The sequence below is a fragment of the Ambystoma mexicanum genome, chromosome 6q, assembly GCF_040938575.1.
Source record: "Ambystoma mexicanum isolate Mex_15411 chromosome 6q, UKY_AmexF1_1, whole genome shotgun sequence".
In the NCBI taxonomy this organism is placed as follows: Eukaryota; Metazoa; Chordata; class Amphibia; order Caudata; family Ambystomatidae; genus Ambystoma; species Ambystoma mexicanum.
This window is the reverse complement of record NC_090937.1, coordinates 1,631,340,741-1,631,357,474: the sequence shown is the minus strand read 5'-3', so window position 1 is coordinate 1,631,357,474 and position 16,734 is coordinate 1,631,340,741. Positions and strand designations below refer to the sequence as shown.

At 50.3% G+C, this 16,734-nt stretch overlaps 7 non-coding genes across 7 annotated transcripts; all 7 read right to left on the bottom strand.

The window, feature by feature from the left end:
• Positions 1–1,397: 1,397 nt before the first annotated feature.
• Positions 1,398–1,469, bottom strand: TRNAG-UCC (transfer RNA glycine (anticodon UCC)). The gene has a single exon. It is a non-coding gene; the product is annotated as a tRNA-Gly (tRNA).
• A 2,562-nt stretch (positions 1,470–4,031) lies between these two features.
• Positions 4,032–4,103, bottom strand: TRNAG-UCC (transfer RNA glycine (anticodon UCC)). The gene has a single exon. It is a non-coding gene; the product is annotated as a tRNA-Gly (tRNA).
• Positions 4,104–7,798: 3,695 nt separating this feature from the next.
• On the bottom strand, positions 7,799–7,870 carry TRNAG-UCC (transfer RNA glycine (anticodon UCC)). The gene has a single exon. It is a non-coding gene; the product is annotated as a tRNA-Gly (tRNA).
• A 2,492-nt stretch (positions 7,871–10,362) lies between these two features.
• TRNAG-UCC (transfer RNA glycine (anticodon UCC)) lies at positions 10,363–10,434 on the bottom strand. The gene has a single exon. It is a non-coding gene; the product is annotated as a tRNA-Gly (tRNA).
• Positions 10,435–11,619: 1,185 nt separating this feature from the next.
• On the bottom strand, positions 11,620–11,691 carry TRNAG-UCC (transfer RNA glycine (anticodon UCC)). Its single transcript has one exon. It is a non-coding gene; the product is annotated as a tRNA-Gly (tRNA).
• A 1,181-nt stretch (positions 11,692–12,872) lies between these two features.
• Positions 12,873–12,944, bottom strand: TRNAG-UCC (transfer RNA glycine (anticodon UCC)). The gene has a single exon. It is a non-coding gene; the product is annotated as a tRNA-Gly (tRNA).
• A 2,492-nt stretch (positions 12,945–15,436) lies between these two features.
• TRNAG-UCC (transfer RNA glycine (anticodon UCC)) lies at positions 15,437–15,508 on the bottom strand. The gene has a single exon. It is a non-coding gene; the product is annotated as a tRNA-Gly (tRNA).
• Between the last annotated feature and the right edge of the window lie 1,226 nt (positions 15,509–16,734).

The window sequence follows — 16,734 nt, the reverse complement described above, 5'->3', positions numbered from 1 at the left end:
CCGATAGACAGTTGCAGAAACTAGGATGCAAGAACCTTTCCTGGATGGGGTTTTGATTTTCACGAAAAGTGTGTCAGCTTTGCTTTCAGCATGAGTCTGATTTCCAAAAAATGCATTTTGAACAATTTAAAGATTTGATCTGCGTTGGCCGTGAATCGAACCCGGGTCAACTGCTTGGAAGGCAGCTATGCTCACCACTATACCACCAACGCCTGCCTGTCTGGGCTATCTGATGGAGCGGCCTTTAGAAATAAGAATAAGTCATTGGCTGGGAATGAAAAAAGCTTGCGTTTGACGCAGAAGCAGTTCGCATCATGAGGTCTTGCCGGTCAGCCCAACATTTCCCCGGGACCCCTTAAAAAAGGAGCTTGGTTTTAAGTTTGGTTTGATTGAACAGTGCATTTTGTTGGCTGGGCTGGGACCCTCTCCTATTTAGCGCAAGAGTGGAACGAGGCAGCAAGTTCAAGGAATGACATTGCATCCAGGCACTTACAGCTCTTTGTGCCCTAATGCCATGACACAAAAACATAATTTGAAAAAAGTTAGCAGAGGATGGTTTCGATCCATCGACCTCTGGGTTATGGGCCCAGCACGCTTCCGCTGCGCCACTCTGCTGGTTGGAGAACAAGAGCTTTTCTGGGCTTTTACAGCCTACAAACCGACAACCCTAGACCCAGTTTCGAGTGAAGCGGGCAGTAGGCCTTACAAAGCCAAACAACCTGCAACCACGCACTCCCATCCCATGGCCTTTTGCAGACAGGCCTCATTTCTCTAGCTCACACCCTAACTGCCAACACCCCTTCCCCTTCTCTCTCTGTCTCTCTCTCTCTGTCTCTCTCTCTCATTCTCTCTCTCTCGCAAATAGATACTTTACTTCCCAGGTGCAACAAAACAAGCCTTCTCGAGCTGGCAGATATGGGAAGGAAGGAAGGAAGGGCCAGTTTGGAAACTCAACTCAATTACCATAAATCCCCTGCTAAGGGTTATGGGAGGGAGGAATGAAGGAACTTTGCTTCAGGGAAAGGGCTGCTGCTGCTTCAGCATGTGAGGAGCGCAGCCACACGTTTCACCTTCTTCAGTATGTTGGTTTACAGGATGAGAGAGATCCTGAAACCTCACTCTAATAGGCTGAGGTGCTGTGCTCGGTGGCCTGCTGGGACCAAGGCCCGTCAGGGCAAGGCGAATAGGCCTTTGTCAGGCCTTCGTCAGGGCTTTGTCGGGGAGGGGCCAGGAGCCCTGCTCGCTTCAATCCCCTCACCGATAGACAGTTGCAGAAACTAGGATGCAAGAACCTTTCCTGGATGGGGTTTTGATTTTCACGAAAAGTGTGTCAGCTTTGCTTTCAGCATGAGTCTGATTTCCAAAAAATGCATTTTGAACAATTTAAAGATTTGATCTGCGTTGGCCGGGAATCGAACCCGGGTCAACTGCTTGGAAGGCAGCTATGCTCACCACTATACCACCAACGCCTGCCTGTCTGGGCTATCTGATGGAGCGGCCTTTAGAAATAAGAATAAGTCATTGGCTGGGAATGAAAAAAGCTTGCGTTTGACGCAGAAGCAGTTTGCATCATGAGGTCTTGCCGGTCAGCCCAACATTTCCCCGGGACCCCTTAAAAAAGGAGCTTGGTTTTAAGTTTGGTTTGATTGAACAGTGCATTTTGTTGGCTGGGCTGGGACCCTCTCCTATTTAGCGCAAGAGTGGAACGAGGCAGCAAGTTCAAGGAATGACATTGCATCCAGGCACTTACAGCTCTTTGTGCCCTAATGCCATGACACAAAAACATAATTTGAAAAAAGTTAGCAGAGGATGGTTTCGATCCATCGACCTCTGGGTTATGGGCCCAGCACGCTTCCGCTGCGCCACTCTGCTGGTTGGAGAACAAAAGCTTTTCTGGGCTTTTACAGCCTACAAACCGACAACCCTAGACCCATTTTCGAGTGAAGCGGGCAGTAGGCCTTACAAAGCCAAACAACCTGCAACCACGCACTCCCATCCCATGGCCTTTTGCAGACAGGCCTCATTTCTCTAGCTCACACCCTAACTGCCAACACCCCTTCCCCTTCTCTCTCTGTCTCTCTCTCTCTGTCTCTCTCTCTCATTCTCTCTCTCTCGCAAATAGATACTTTACTTCCCAGGTGCAACAAAACAAGCCTTCTCGAGCTGGCAGATATGGGAAGGAAGGAAGGAAGGGCCAGTTTGGAAACTCAACTCAATTACCATAAATCCCCTGCTAAGGGTTATGGGAGGGAGGAATGAAGGAACTTTGCTTCAGGGAAAGGGCTGCTGCTGCTTCAGCATGTGAGGAGCGCAGCCACACGTTTCACCTTCTTCAGTATGTTGGTTTACAGGATGAGAGAGATCCTGAAACCTCACTCTAATAGGCTGAGGTGCTGTGCTCGGTGGCCTGCTGGGACCAAGGCCCGTCAGGGCAAGGCCCGTCAGGGCAAGGCCCGTCAGGGCAAGGCCCGTCAGGGCAAGGCCCGTCAGGGCAAGGCCCGTCAGGGCAAGGCCCGTCAGGGCAAGGCCCGTCAGGGCAAGGCCCGTCAGGGCAAGGCGAATAGGCCTTTGTCAGGCCTTCGTCAGGGCTTTGTCGGGGAGGGGCCAGGAGCCCTGCTCGCTTCAATCCCCTCACCGATAGACAGTTGCAGAAACTAGGATGCAAGAACCTTTCCTGGATGGGGTTTTGATTTTCACGAAAAGTGTGTCAGCTTTGCTTTCAGCATGAGTCTGATTTCCAAAAAATTCATTTTGAACAATTTAAAGATTTGATCTGCGTTGGCCGGGAATCAAACCCAGGTCAACTGCTTGGAAGGCAGCTATGCTCACCACTATACCACCAACGCCTGCCTGTCTGGGCTATCTGATGGAGCGGCCCTTAGAAATAAGAATAAGTCATTGGCTGGGAATGAAAAAAGCTTGCGTTTGACGCAGAAGCAGTTCGCATCATGAGGTCTTGCCGGTCAGCCCAACATTTCCGCGGGACCCCTTAAAAAAGGAGCTTGGTTTTAAGTTTGGTTTGATTGAACAGTACATTTTGTTGGCTGGGCTGGGACCCTCTCCTATTTAGCGCAAGAGTGGAACGAGGCAGCAAGTTCAAGGAATGACATTGCATCCAGGCACTTACAGCTCTTTGTGCCCTAATGCCATGACACAAAAACATAATTTGAAAAAAGTTAGCAGAGGATGGTTTCGATCCATCGACCTCTGGGTTATGGGCCCAGCACGCTTCCGCTGCGCCACTCTGCTGGTTGGAGAACAAGAGCTTTTCTGGGCTTTTACAGCCTACAAACCGACAACCCTAGACCCAGTTTCGAGTGAAGCGGGCAGTAGGCCTTACAAAGCCAAACAACCTGCAACCACGCACTCCCATCCCATGGCCTTTTGCAGACAGGCCTCATTTCTCTAGCTCACACCCTAACTGCCAACACCCCTTCCCCTTCTCTCTCTGTCTCTCTCTCTCTGTCTCTCTCTCTCATTCTCTCTCTCTCGCAAATAGATACTTTACTTCCCAGGTGCAACAAAACAAGCCTTCTCGAGCTGGCAGATATGGGAAGGAAGGAAGGAAGGGCCAGTTTGGAAACTCAACTCAATTACCATAAATCCCCTGCTAAGGGTTATGGGAGGGAGGAATGAAGGAACTTTGCTTCAGGGAAAGGGCTGCTGCTGCTTCAGCATGTGAGGAGCGCAGCCACACGTTTCACCTTCTTCAGTATGTTGGTTTACAGGATGAGAGAGATCCTGAAACCTCACTCTAATAGGCTGAGGTGCTGTGCTCGGTGGCCTGCTGGGACCAAGGCCCGTCAGGGCAAGGCGAATAGGCCTTTGTCAGGCCTTCGTCAGGGCTTTGTCGGGGAGGGGCCAGGAGCCCTGCTCGCTTCAATCCCCTCACCGATAGACAGTTGCAGAAACTAGGATGCAAGAACCTTTCCTGGATGGGGTTTTGATTTTCACGAAAAGTGTGTCAGCTTTGCTTTCAGCATGAGTCTGATTTCCAAAAAATGCATTTTGAACAATTTAAAGATTTGATCTGCGTTGGCCGGGAATCGAACCCGGGTCAACTGCTTGGAAGGCAGCTATGCTCACCACTATACCACCAACGCCTGCCTGTCTGGGCTATCTGATGGAGCGGCCTTTAGAAATAAGAATAAGTCATTGGCTGGGAATGAAAAAAGCTTGCGTTTGACGCAGAAGCAGTTTGCATCATGAGGTCTTGCCGGTCAGCCCAACATTTCCCCGGGACCCCTTAAAAAAGGAGCTTGGTTTTAAGTTTGGTTTGATTGAACAGTGCATTTTGTTGGCTGGGCTGGGACCCTCTCCTATTTAGCGCAAGAGTGGAACGAGGCAGCAAGTTCAAGGAATGACATTGCATCCAGGCACTTACAGCTCTTTGTGCCCTAATGCCATGACACAAAAACATAATTTGAAAAAAGTTAGCAGAGGATGGTTTCGATCCATCGACCTCTGGGTTATGGGCCCAGCACGCTTCCGCTGCGCCACTCTGCTGGTTGGAGAACAAAAGCTTTTCTGGGCTTTTACAGCCTACAAACCGACAACCCTAGACCCATTTTCGAGTGAAGCGGGCAGTAGGCCTTACAAAGCCAAACAACCTGCAACCACGCACTCCCATCCCATGGCCTTTTGCAGACAGGCCTCATTTCTCTAGCTCACACCCTAACTGCCAACACCCCTTCCCCTTCTCTCTCTGTCTCTCTCTCTCTGTCTCTCTCTCTCATTCTCTCTCTCTCGCAAATAGATACTTTACTTCCCAGGTGCAACAAAACAAGCCTTCTCGAGCTGGCAGATATGGGAAGGAAGGAAGGAAGGGCCAGTTTGGAAACTCAACTCAATTACCATAAATCCCCTGCTAAGGGTTATGGGAGGGAGGAATGAAGGAACTTTGCTTCAGGGAAAGGGCTGCTGCTGCTTCAGCATGTGAGGAGCGCAGCCACACGTTTCACCTTCTTCAGTATGTTGGTTTACAGGATGAGAGAGATCCTGAAACCTCACTCTAATAGGCTGAGGTGCTGTGCTCGGTGGCCTGCTGGGACCAAGGCCCGTCAGGGCAAGGCGAATAGGCCTTTGTCAGGCCTTCGTCAGGGCTTTGTCGGGGAGGGGCCAGGAGCCCTGCTCGCTTCAATCCCCTCACCGATAGACAGTTGCAGAAACTAGGATGCAAGAACCTTTCCTGGATGGGGTTTTGATTTTCACGAAAAGTGTGTCAGCTTTGCTTTCAGCATGAGTCTGATTTCCAAAAAATGCATTTTGAACAATTTAAAGATTTGATCTGCGTTGGCCGTGAATCGAACCCGGGTCAACTGCTTGGAAGGCAGCTATGCTCACCACTATACCACCAACGCCTGCCTGTCTGGGCTATCTGATGGAGCGGCCTTTAGAAATAAGAATAAGTCATTGGCTGGGAATGAAAAAAGCTTGCGTTTGACGCAGAAGCAGTTCGCATCATGAGGTCTTGCCGGTCAGCCCAACATTTCCCCGGGACCCCTTAAAAAAGGAGCTTGGTTTTAAGTTTGGTTTGATTGAACAGTGCATTTTGTTGGCTGGGCTGGGACCCTCTCCTATTTAGCGCAAGAGTGGAACGAGGCAGCAAGTTCAAGGAATGACATTGCATCCAGGCACTTACAGCTCTTTGTGCCCTAATGCCATGACACAAAAACATAATTTGAAAAAAGTTAGCAGAGGATGGTTTCGATCCATCGACCTCTGGGTTATGGGCCCAGCACGCTTCCGCTGCGCCACTCTGCTGGTTGGAGAACAAGAGCTTTTCTGGGCTTTTACAGCCTACAAACCGACAACCCTAGACCCAGTTTCGAGTGAAGCGGGCAGTAGGCCTTACAAAGCCAAACAACCTGCAACCACGCACTCCCATCCCATGGCCTTTTGCAGACAGGCCTCATTTCTCTAGCTCACACCCTAACTGCCAACACCCCTTCCCCTTCTCTCTCTGTCTCTCTCTCTCTGTCTCTCTCTCTCATTCTCTCTCTCTCGCAAATAGATACTTTACTTCCCAGGTGCAACAAAACAAGCCTTCTCGAGCTGGCAGATATGGGAAGGAAGGAAGGAAGGGCCAGTTTGGAAACTCAACTCAATTACCATAAATCCCCTGCTAAGGGTTATGGGAGGGAGGAATGAAGGAACTTTGCTTCAGGGAAAGGGCTGCTGCTGCTTCAGCATGTGAGGAGCGCAGCCACACGTTTCACCTTCTTCAGTATGTTGGTTTACAGGATGAGAGAGATCCTGAAACCTCACTCTAATAGGCTGAGGTGCTGTGCTCGGTGGCCTGCTGGGACCAAGGCCCGTCAGGGCAAGGCGAATAGGCCTTTGTCAGGCCTTCGTCAGGGCTTTGTCGGGGAGGGGCCAGGAGCCCTGCTCGCTTCAATCCCCTCACCGATAGACAGTTGCAGAAACTAGGATGCAAGAACCTTTCCTGGATGGGGTTTTGATTTTCACGAAAAGTGTGTCAGCTTTGCTTTCAGCATGAGTCTGATTTCCAAAAAATGCATTTTGAACAATTTAAAGATTTGATCTGCGTTGGCCGGGAATCGAACCTGGGTCAACTGCTTGGAAGGCAGCTATGCTCACCACTATACCACCAACGCCTGCCTGTCTGGGCTATCTGATGGAGCGGCCCTTAGAAATAAGAATAAGTCATTGGCTGGGAATGAAAAAAGCTTGCGTTTGACGCAGAAGCAGTTCGCATCATGAGGTCTTGCCGGTCAGCCCAACATTTCCCCGGGACCCCTTAAAAAAGGAGCTTGGTTTTAAGTTTGGTTTGATTGAACAGTACATTTTGTTGGCTGGGCTGGGACCCTCTCCTATTTAGCGCAAGAGTGGAACGAGGCAGCAAGTTCAAGGAATGACATTGCATCCAGGCACTTACAGCTCTTTGTGCCCTAATGCCATGACACAAAAACATAATTTGAAAAAAGTTAGCAGAGGATGGTTTCGATCCATCGACCTCTGGGTTATGGGCCCAGCACGCTTCCGCTGCGCCACTCTGCTGGTTGGAGAACAAGAGCTTTTCTGGGCTTTTACAGCCTACAAACCGACAACCCTAGACCCAGTTTCGAGTGAAGCGGGCAGTAGGCCTTACAAAGCCAAACAACCTGCAACCACGCACTCCCATCCCATGGCCTTTTGCAGACAGGCCTCATTTCTCTAGCTCACACCCTAACTGCCAACACCCCTTCCCCTTCTCTCTCTGTCTCTCTCTCTCTGTCTCTCTCTCTCATTCTCTCTCTCTCGCAAATAGATACTTTACTTCCCAGGTGCAACAAAACAAGCCTTCTCGAGCTGGCAGATATGGGAAGGAAGGAAGGGCCAGTTTGGAAACTCAACTCAATTACCATAAATCCCCTGCTAAGGGTTATGGGAGGGAGGAATGAAGGAACTTTGCTTCAGGGAAAGGGCTGCTGCTGCTTCAGCATGTGAGGAGCGCAGCCACACGTTTCACCTTCTTCAGTATGTTGGTTTACAGGATGAGAGAGATCCTGAAACCTCACTCTAATAGGCTGAGGTGCTGTGCTCGGTGGCCTGCTGGGACCAAGGCCCGTCAGGGCAAGGCGAATAGGCCTTTGTCAGGCCTTCGTCAGGGCTTTGTCGGGGAGGGGCCAGGAGCCCTGCTCGCTTCAATCCCCTCACCGATAGACAGTTGCAGAAACTAGGATGCAAGAACCTTTCCTGGATGGGGTTTTGATTTTCACGAAAAGTGTGTCAGCTTTGCTTTCAGCATGAGTCTGATTTCCAAAAAATGCATTTTGAACAATTTAAAGATTTGATCTGCGTTGGCCGGGAATCGAACCCGGGTCAACTGCTTGGAAGGCAGCTATGCTCACCACTATACCACCAACGCCTGCCTGTCTGGGCTATCTGATGGAGCGGCCTTTAGAAATAAGAATAAGTCATTGGCTGGGAATGAAAAAAGCTTGCGTTTGACGCAGAAGCAGTTTGCATCATGAGGTCTTGCCGGTCAGCCCAACATTTCCCCGGGACCCCTTAAAAAAGGAGCTTGGTTTTAAGTTTGGTTTGATTGAACAGTGCATTTTGTTGGCTGGGCTGGGACCCTCTCCTATTTAGCGCAAGAGTGGAACGAGGCAGCAAGTTCAAGGAATGACATTGCATCCAGGCACTTACAGCTCTTTGTGCCCTAATGCCATGACACAAAAACATAATTTGAAAAAAGTTAGCAGAGGATGGTTTCGATCCATCGACCTCTGGGTTATGGGCCCAGCACGCTTCCGCTGCGCCACTCTGCTGGTTGGAGAACAAAAGCTTTTCTGGGCTTTTACAGCCTACAAACCGACAACCCTAGACCCATTTTCGAGTGAAGCGGGCAGTAGGCCTTACAAAGCCAAACAACCTGCAACCACGCACTCCCATCCCATGGCCTTTTGCAGACAGGCCTCATTTCTCTAGCTCACACCCTAACTGCCAACACCCCTTCCCCTTCTCTCTCTGTCTCTCTCTCTCTGTCTCTCTCTCTCATTCTCTCTCTCTCGCAAATAGATACTTTACTTCCCAGGTGCAACAAAACAAGCCTTCTCGAGCTGGCAGATATGGGAAGGAAGGAAGGAAGGGCCAGTTTGGAAACTCAACTCAATTACCATAAATCCCCTGCTAAGGGTTATGGGAGGGAGGAATGAAGGAACTTTGCTTCAGGGAAAGGGCTGCTGCTGCTTCAGCATGTGAGGAGCGCAGCCACACGTTTCACCTTCTTCAGTATGTTGGTTTACAGGATGAGAGAGATCCTGAAACCTCACTCTAATAGGCTGAGGTGCTGTGCTCGGTGGCCTGCTGGGACCAAGGCCCGTCAGGGCAAGGCCCGGCCCGTCAGGGCAAGGCCCGTCAGGGCAAGGCCCGTCAGGGCAAGGCGAATAGGCCTTTGTCAGGCCTTCGTCAGGGCTTTGTCGGGGAGGGGCCAGGAGCCCTGCTCGCTTCAATCCCCTCACCGATAGACAGTTGCAGAAACTAGGATGCAAGAACCTTTCCTGGATGGGGTTTTGATTTTCACGAAAAGTGTGTCAGCTTTGCTTTCAGCATGAGTCTGATTTCCAAAAAATTCATTTTGAACAATTTAAAGATTTGATCTGCGTTGGCCGGGAATCAAACCCAGGTCAACTGCTTGGAAGGCAGCTATGCTCACCACTATACCACCAACGCCTGCCTGTCTGGGCTATCTGATGGAGCGGCCCTTAGAAATAAGAATAAGTCATTGGCTGGGAATGAAAAAAGCTTGCGTTTGACGCAGAAGCAGTTCGCATCATGAGGTCTTGCCGGTCAGCCCAACATTTCCCCGGGACCCCTTAAAAAAGGAGCTTGGTTTTAAGTTTGGTTTGATTGAACAGTACATTTTGTTGGCTGGGCTGGGACCCTCTCCTATTTAGCGCAAGAGTGGAACGAGGCAGCAAGTTCAAGGAATGACATTGCATCCAGGCACTTACAGCTCTTTGTGCCCTAATGCCATGACACAAAAACATAATTTGAAAAAAGTTAGCAGAGGATGGTTTCGATCCATCGACCTCTGGGTTATGGGCCCAGCACGCTTCCGCTGCGCCACTCTGCTGGTTGGAGAACAAGAGCTTTTCTGGGCTTTTACAGCCTACAAACCGACAACCCTAGACCCAGTTTCGAGTGAAGCGGGCAGTAGGCCTTACAAAGCCAAACAACCTGCAACCACGCACTCCCATCCCATGGCCTTTTGCAGACAGGCCTCATTTCTCTAGCTCACACCCTAACTGCCAACACCCCTTCCCCTTCTCTCTCTGTCTCTCTCTCTCTGTCTCTCTCTCTCATTCTCTCTCTCTCGCAAATAGATACTTTACTTCCCAGGTGCAACAAAACAAGCCTTCTCGAGCTGGCAGATATGGGAAGGAAGGAAGGAAGGGCCAGTTTGGAAACTCAACTCAATTACCATAAATCCCCTGCTAAGGGTTATGGGAGGGAGGAATGAAGGAACTTTGCTTCAGGGAAAGGGCTGCTGCTGCTTCAGCATGTGAGGAGCGCAGCCACACGTTTCACCTTCTTCAGTATGTTGGTTTACAGGATGAGAGAGATCCTGAAACCTCACTCTAATAGGCTGAGGTGCTGTGCTCGGTGGCCTGCTGGGACCAAGGCCCGTCAGGGCAAGGCGAATAGGCCTTTGTCAGGCCTTCGTCAGGGCTTTGTCGGGGAGGGGCCAGGAGCCCTGCTCGCTTCAATCCCCTCACCGATAGACAGTTGCAGAAACTAGGATGCAAGAACCTTTCCTGGATGGGGTTTTGATTTTCACGAAAAGTGTGTCAGCTTTGCTTTCAGCATGAGTCTGATTTCCAAAAAATGCATTTTGAACAATTTAAAGATTTGATCTGCGTTGGCCGGGAATCGAACCCGGGTCAACTGCTTGGAAGGCAGCTATGCTCACCACTATACCACCAACGCCTGCCTGTCTGGGCTATCTGATGGAGCGGCCTTTAGAAATAAGAATAAGTCATTGGCTGGGAATGAAAAAAGCTTGCGTTTGACGCAGAAGCAGTTTGCATCATGAGGTCTTGCCGGTCAGCCCAACATTTCCCCGGGACCCCTTAAAAAAGGAGCTTGGTTTTAAGTTTGGTTTGATTGAACAGTGCATTTTGTTGGCTGGGCTGGGACCCTCTCCTATTTAGCGCAAGAGTGGAACGAGGCAGCAAGTTCAAGGAATGACATTGCATCCAGGCACTTACAGCTCTTTGTGCCCTAATGCCATGACACAAAAACATAATTTGAAAAAAGTTAGCAGAGGATGGTTTCGATCCATCGACCTCTGGGTTATGGGCCCAGCACGCTTCCGCTGCGCCACTCTGCTGGTTGGAGAACAAGAGCTTTTCTGGGCTTTTACAGCCTACAAACCGACAACCCTAGACCCAGTTTCGAGTGAAGCGGGCAGTAGGCCTTACAAAGCCAAACAACCTGCAACCACGCACTCCCATCCCATGGCCTTTTGCAGACAGGCCTCATTTCTCTAGCTCACACCCTAACTGCCAACACCCCTTCCCCTTCTCTCTCTGTCTCTCTCTCTCTGTCTCTCTCTCTCATTCTCTCTCTCTCGCAAATAGATACTTTACTTCCCAGGTGCAACAAAACAAGCCTTCTCGAGCTGGCAGATATGGGAAGGAAGGAAGGAAGGGCCAGTTTGGAAACTCAACTCAATTACCATAAATCCCCTGCTAAGGGTTATGGGAGGGAGGAATGAAGGAACTTTGCTTCAGGGAAAGGGCTGCTGCTGCTTCAGCATGTGAGGAGCGCAGCCACACGTTTCACCTTCTTCAGTATGTTGGTTTACAGGATGAGAGAGATCCTGAAACCTCACTCTAATAGGCTGAGGTGCTGTGCTCGGTGGCCTGCTGGGACCAAGGCCCGTCAGGGCAAGGCGAATAGGCCTTTGTCAGGCCTTCGTCAGGGCTTTGTCGGGGAGGGGCCAGGAGCCCTGCTCGCTTCAATCCCCTCACCGATAGACAGTTGCAGAAACTAGGATGCAAGAACCTTTCCTGGATGGGGTTTTGATTTTCACGAAAAGTGTGTCAGCTTTGCTTTCAGCATGAGTCTGATTTCCAAAAAATGCATTTTGAACAATTTAAAGATTTGATCTGCGTTGGCCGGGAATCGAACCCGGGTCAACTGCTTGGAAGGCAGCTATGCTCACCACTATACCACCAACGCCTGCCTGTCTGGGCTATCTGATGGAGCGGCCCTTAGAAATAAGAATAAGTCATTGGCTGGGAATGAAAAAAGCTTGCGTTTGACGCAGAAGCAGTTCGCATCATGAGGTCTTGCCGGTCAGCCCAACATTTCCCCGGGACCCCTTAAAAAAGGAGCTTGGTTTTAAGTTTGGTTTGATTGAACAGTACATTTTGTTGGCTGGGCTGGGACCCTCTCCTATTTAGCGCAAGAGTGGAACGAGGCAGCAAGTTCAAGGAATGACATTGCATCCAGGCACTTACAGCTCTTTGTGCCCTAATGCCATGACACAAAAACATAATTTGAAAAAAGTTAGCAGAGGATGGTTTCGATCCATCGACCTCTGGGTTATGGGCCCAGCACGCTTCCGCTGCGCCACTCTGCTGGTTGGAGAACAAGAGCTTTTCTGGGCTTTTACAGCCTACAAACCGACAACCCTAGACCCAGTTTCGAGTGAAGCGGGCAGTAGGCCTTACAAAGCCAAACAACCTGCAACCACGCACTCCCATCCCATGGCCTTTTGCAGACAGGCCTCATTTCTCTAGCTCACACCCTAACTGCCAACACCCCTTCCCCTTCTCTCTCTGTCTCTCTCTCTCTGTCTCTCTCTCTCATTCTCTCTCTCTCGCAAATAGATACTTTACTTCCCAGGTGCAACAAAACAAGCCTTCTCGAGCTGGCAGATATGGGAAGGAAGGAAGGGCCAGTTTGGAAACTCAACTCAATTACCATAAATCCCCTGCTAAGGGTTATGGGAGGGAGGAATGAAGGAACTTTGCTTCAGGGAAAGGGCTGCTGCTGCTTCAGCATGTGAGGAGCGCAGCCACACGTTTCACCTTCTTCAGTATGTTGGTTTACAGGATGAGAGAGATCCTGAAACCTCACTCTAATAGGCTGAGGTGCTGTGCTCGGTGGCCTGCTGGGACCAAGGCCCGTCAGGGCAAGGCGAATAGGCCTTTGTCAGGCCTTCGTCAGGGCTTTGTCGGGGAGGGGCCAGGAGCCCTGCTCGCTTCAATCCCCTCACCGATAGACAGTTGCAGAAACTAGGATGCAAGAACCTTTCCTGGATGGGGTTTTGATTTTCACGAAAAGTGTGTCAGCTTTGCTTTCAGCATGAGTCTGATTTCCAAAAAATGCATTTTGAACAATTTAAAGATTTGATCTGCGTTGGCCGGGAATCGAACCCGGGTCAACTGCTTGGAAGGCAGCTATGCTCACCACTATACCACCAACGCCTGCCTGTCTGGGCTATCTGATGGAGCGGCCTTTAGAAATAAGAATAAGTCATTGGCTGGGAATGAAAAAAGCTTGCGTTTGACGCAGAAGCAGTTTGCATCATGAGGTCTTGCCGGTCAGCCCAACATTTCCCCGGGACCCCTTAAAAAAGGAGCTTGGTTTTAAGTTTGGTTTGATTGAACAGTGCATTTTGTTGGCTGGGCTGGGACCCTCTCCTATTTAGCGCAAGAGTGGAACGAGGCAGCAAGTTCAAGGAATGACATTGCATCCAGGCACTTACAGCTCTTTGTGCCCTAATGCCATGACACAAAAACATAATTTGAAAAAAGTTAGCAGAGGATGGTTTCGATCCATCGACCTCTGGGTTATGGGCCCAGCACGCTTCCGCTGCGCCACTCTGCTGGTTGGAGAACAAAAGCTTTTCTGGGCTTTTACAGCCTACAAACCGACAACCCTAGACCCATTTTCGAGTGAAGCGGGCAGTAGGCCTTACAAAGCCAAACAACCTGCAACCACGCACTCCCATCCCATGGCCTTTTGCAGACAGGCCTCATTTCTCTAGCTCACACCCTAACTGCCAACACCCCTTCCCCTTCTCTCTCTGTCTCTCTCTCTCTGTCTCTCTCTCTCATTCTCTCTCTCTCGCAAATAGATACTTTACTTCCCAGGTGCAACAAAACAAGCCTTCTCGAGCTGGCAGATATGGGAAGGAAGGAAGGAAGGGCCAGTTTGGAAACTCAACTCAATTACCATAAATCCCCTGCTAAGGGTTATGGGAGGGAGGAATGAAGGAACTTTGCTTCAGGGAAAGGGCTGCTGCTGCTTCAGCATGTGAGGAGCGCAGCCACACGTTTCACCTTCTTCAGTATGTTGGTTTACAGGATGAGAGAGATCCTGAAACCTCACTCTAATAGGCTGAGGTGCTGTGCTCGGTGGCCTGCTGGGACCAAGGCCCGTCAGGGCAAGGCCCGGCCCGTCAGGGCAAGGCCCGTCAGGGCAAGGCCCGTCAGGGCAAGGCGAATAGGCCTTTGTCAGGCCTTCGTCAGGGCTTTGTCGGGGAGGGGCCAGGAGCCCTGCTCGCTTCAATCCCCTCACCGATAGACAGTTGCAGAAACTAGGATGCAAGAACCTTTCCTGGATGGGGTTTTGATTTTCACGAAAAGTGTGTCAGCTTTGCTTTCAGCATGAGTCTGATTTCCAAAAAATTCATTTTGAACAATTTAAAGATTTGATCTGCGTTGGCCGGGAATCAAACCCAGGTCAACTGCTTGGAAGGCAGCTATGCTCACCACTATACCACCAACGCCTGCCTGTCTGGGCTATCTGATGGAGCGGCCCTTAGAAATAAGAATAAGTCATTGGCTGGGAATGAAAAAAGCTTGCGTTTGACGCAGAAGCAGTTCGCATCATGAGGTCTTGCCGGTCAGCCCAACATTTCCCCGGGACCCCTTAAAAAAGGAGCTTGGTTTTAAGTTTGGTTTGATTGAACAGTACATTTTGTTGGCTGGGCTGGGACCCTCTCCTATTTAGCGCAAGAGTGGAACGAGGCAGCAAGTTCAAGGAATGACATTGCATCCAGGCACTTACAGCTCTTTGTGCCCTAATGCCATGACACAAAAACATAATTTGAAAAAAGTTAGCAGAGGATGGTTTCGATCCATCGACCTCTGGGTTATGGGCCCAGCACGCTTCCGCTGCGCCACTCTGCTGGTTGGAGAACAAGAGCTTTTCTGGGCTTTTACAGCCTACAAACCGACAACCCTAGACCCAGTTTCGAGTGAAGCGGGCAGTAGGCCTTACAAAGCCAAACAACCTGCAACCACGCACTCCCATCCCATGGCCTTTTGCAGACAGGCCTCATTTCTCTAGCTCACACCCTAACTGCCAACACCCCTTCCCCTTCTCTCTCTGTCTCTCTCTCTCTGTCTCTCTCTCTCATTCTCTCTCTCTCGCAAATAGATACTTTACTTCCCAGGTGCAACAAAACAAGCCTTCTCGAGCTGGCAGATATGGGAAGGAAGGAAGGAAGGGCCAGTTTGGAAACTCAACTCAATTACCATAAATCCCCTGCTAAGGGTTATGGGAGGGAGGAATGAAGGAACTTTGCTTCAGGGAAAGGGCTGCTGCTGCTTCAGCATGTGAGGAGCGCAGCCACACGTTTCACCTTCTTCAGTATGTTGGTTTACAGGATGAGAGAGATCCTGAAACCTCACTCTAATAGGCTGAGGTGCTGTGCTCGGTGGCCTGCTGGGACCAAGGCCCGTCAGGGCAAGGCGAATAGGCCTTTGTCAGGCCTTCGTCAGGGCTTTGTCGGGGAGGGGCCAGGAGCCCTGCTCGCTTCAATCCCCTCACCGATAGACAGTTGCAGAAACTAGGATGCAAGAACCTTTCCTGGATGGGGTTTTGATTTTCACGAAAAGTGTGTCAGCTTTGCTTTCAGCATGAGTCTGATTTCCAAAAAATGCATTTTGAACAATTTAAAGATTTGATCTGCGTTGGCCGGGAATCGAACCCGGGTCAACTGCTTGGAAGGCAGCTATGCTCACCACTATACCACCAACGCCTGCCTGTCTGGGCTATCTGATGGAGCGGCCTTTAGAAATAAGAATAAGTCATTGGCTGGGAATGAAAAAAGCTTGCGTTTGACGCAGAAGCAGTTTGCATCATGAGGTCTTGCCGGTCAGCCCAACATTTCCCCGGGACCCCTTAAAAAAGGAGCTTGGTTTTAAGTTTGGTTTGATTGAACAGTGCATTTTGTTGGCTGGGCTGGGACCCTCTCCTATTTAGCGCAAGAGTGGAACGAGGCAGCAAGTTCAAGGAATGACATTGCATCCAGGCACTTACAGCTCTTTGTGCCCTAATGCCATGACACAAAAACATAATTTGAAAAAAGTTAGCAGAGGATGGTTTCGATCCATCGACCTCTGGGTTATGGGCCCAGCACGCTTCCGCTGCGCCACTCTGCTGGTTGGAGAACAAAAGCTTTTCTGGGCTTTTACAGCCTACAAACCGACAACCCTAGACCCATTTTCGAGTGAAGCGGGCAGTAGGCCTTACAAAGCCAAACAACCTGCAACCACGCACTCCCATCCCATGGCCTTTTGCAGACAGGCCTCATTTCTCTAGCTCACACCCTAACTGCCAACACCCCTTCCCCTTCTCTCTCTGTCTCTCTCTCTCTGTCTCTCTCTCTCATTCTCTCTCTCTCGCAAATAGATACTTTACTTCCCAGGTGCAACAAAACAAGCCTTCTCGAGCTGGCAGATATGGGAAGGAAGGAAGGAAGGGCCAGTTTGGAAACTCAACTCAATTACCATAAATCCCCTGCTAAGGGTTATGGGAGGGAGGAATGAAGGAACTTTGCTTCAGGGAAAGGGCTGCTGCTGCTTCAGCATGTGAGGAGCGCAGCCACACGTTTCACCTTCTTCAGTATGTTGGTTTACAGGATGAGAGAGATCCTGAAACCTCACTCTAATAGGCTGAGGTGCTGTGCTCGGTGGCCTGCTGGGACCAAGGCCCGTCAGGGCAAGGCCCGGCCCGTCAGGGCAAGGCCCGTCAGGGCAAGGCCCGTCAGGGCAAGGCGAATAGGCCTTTGTCAGGCCTTCGTCAGGGCTTTGTCGGGGAGGGGCCAGGAGCCCTGCTCGCTTCAATCCCCTCACCGATAGACAGTTGCAGAAACTAGGATGCAAGAACCTTTCCTGGATGGGGTTTTGATTTTCACGAAAAGTGTGTCAGCTTTGCTTTCAGCATGAGTCTGATTTCCAAAAAATTCATTTTGAACAATTTAAA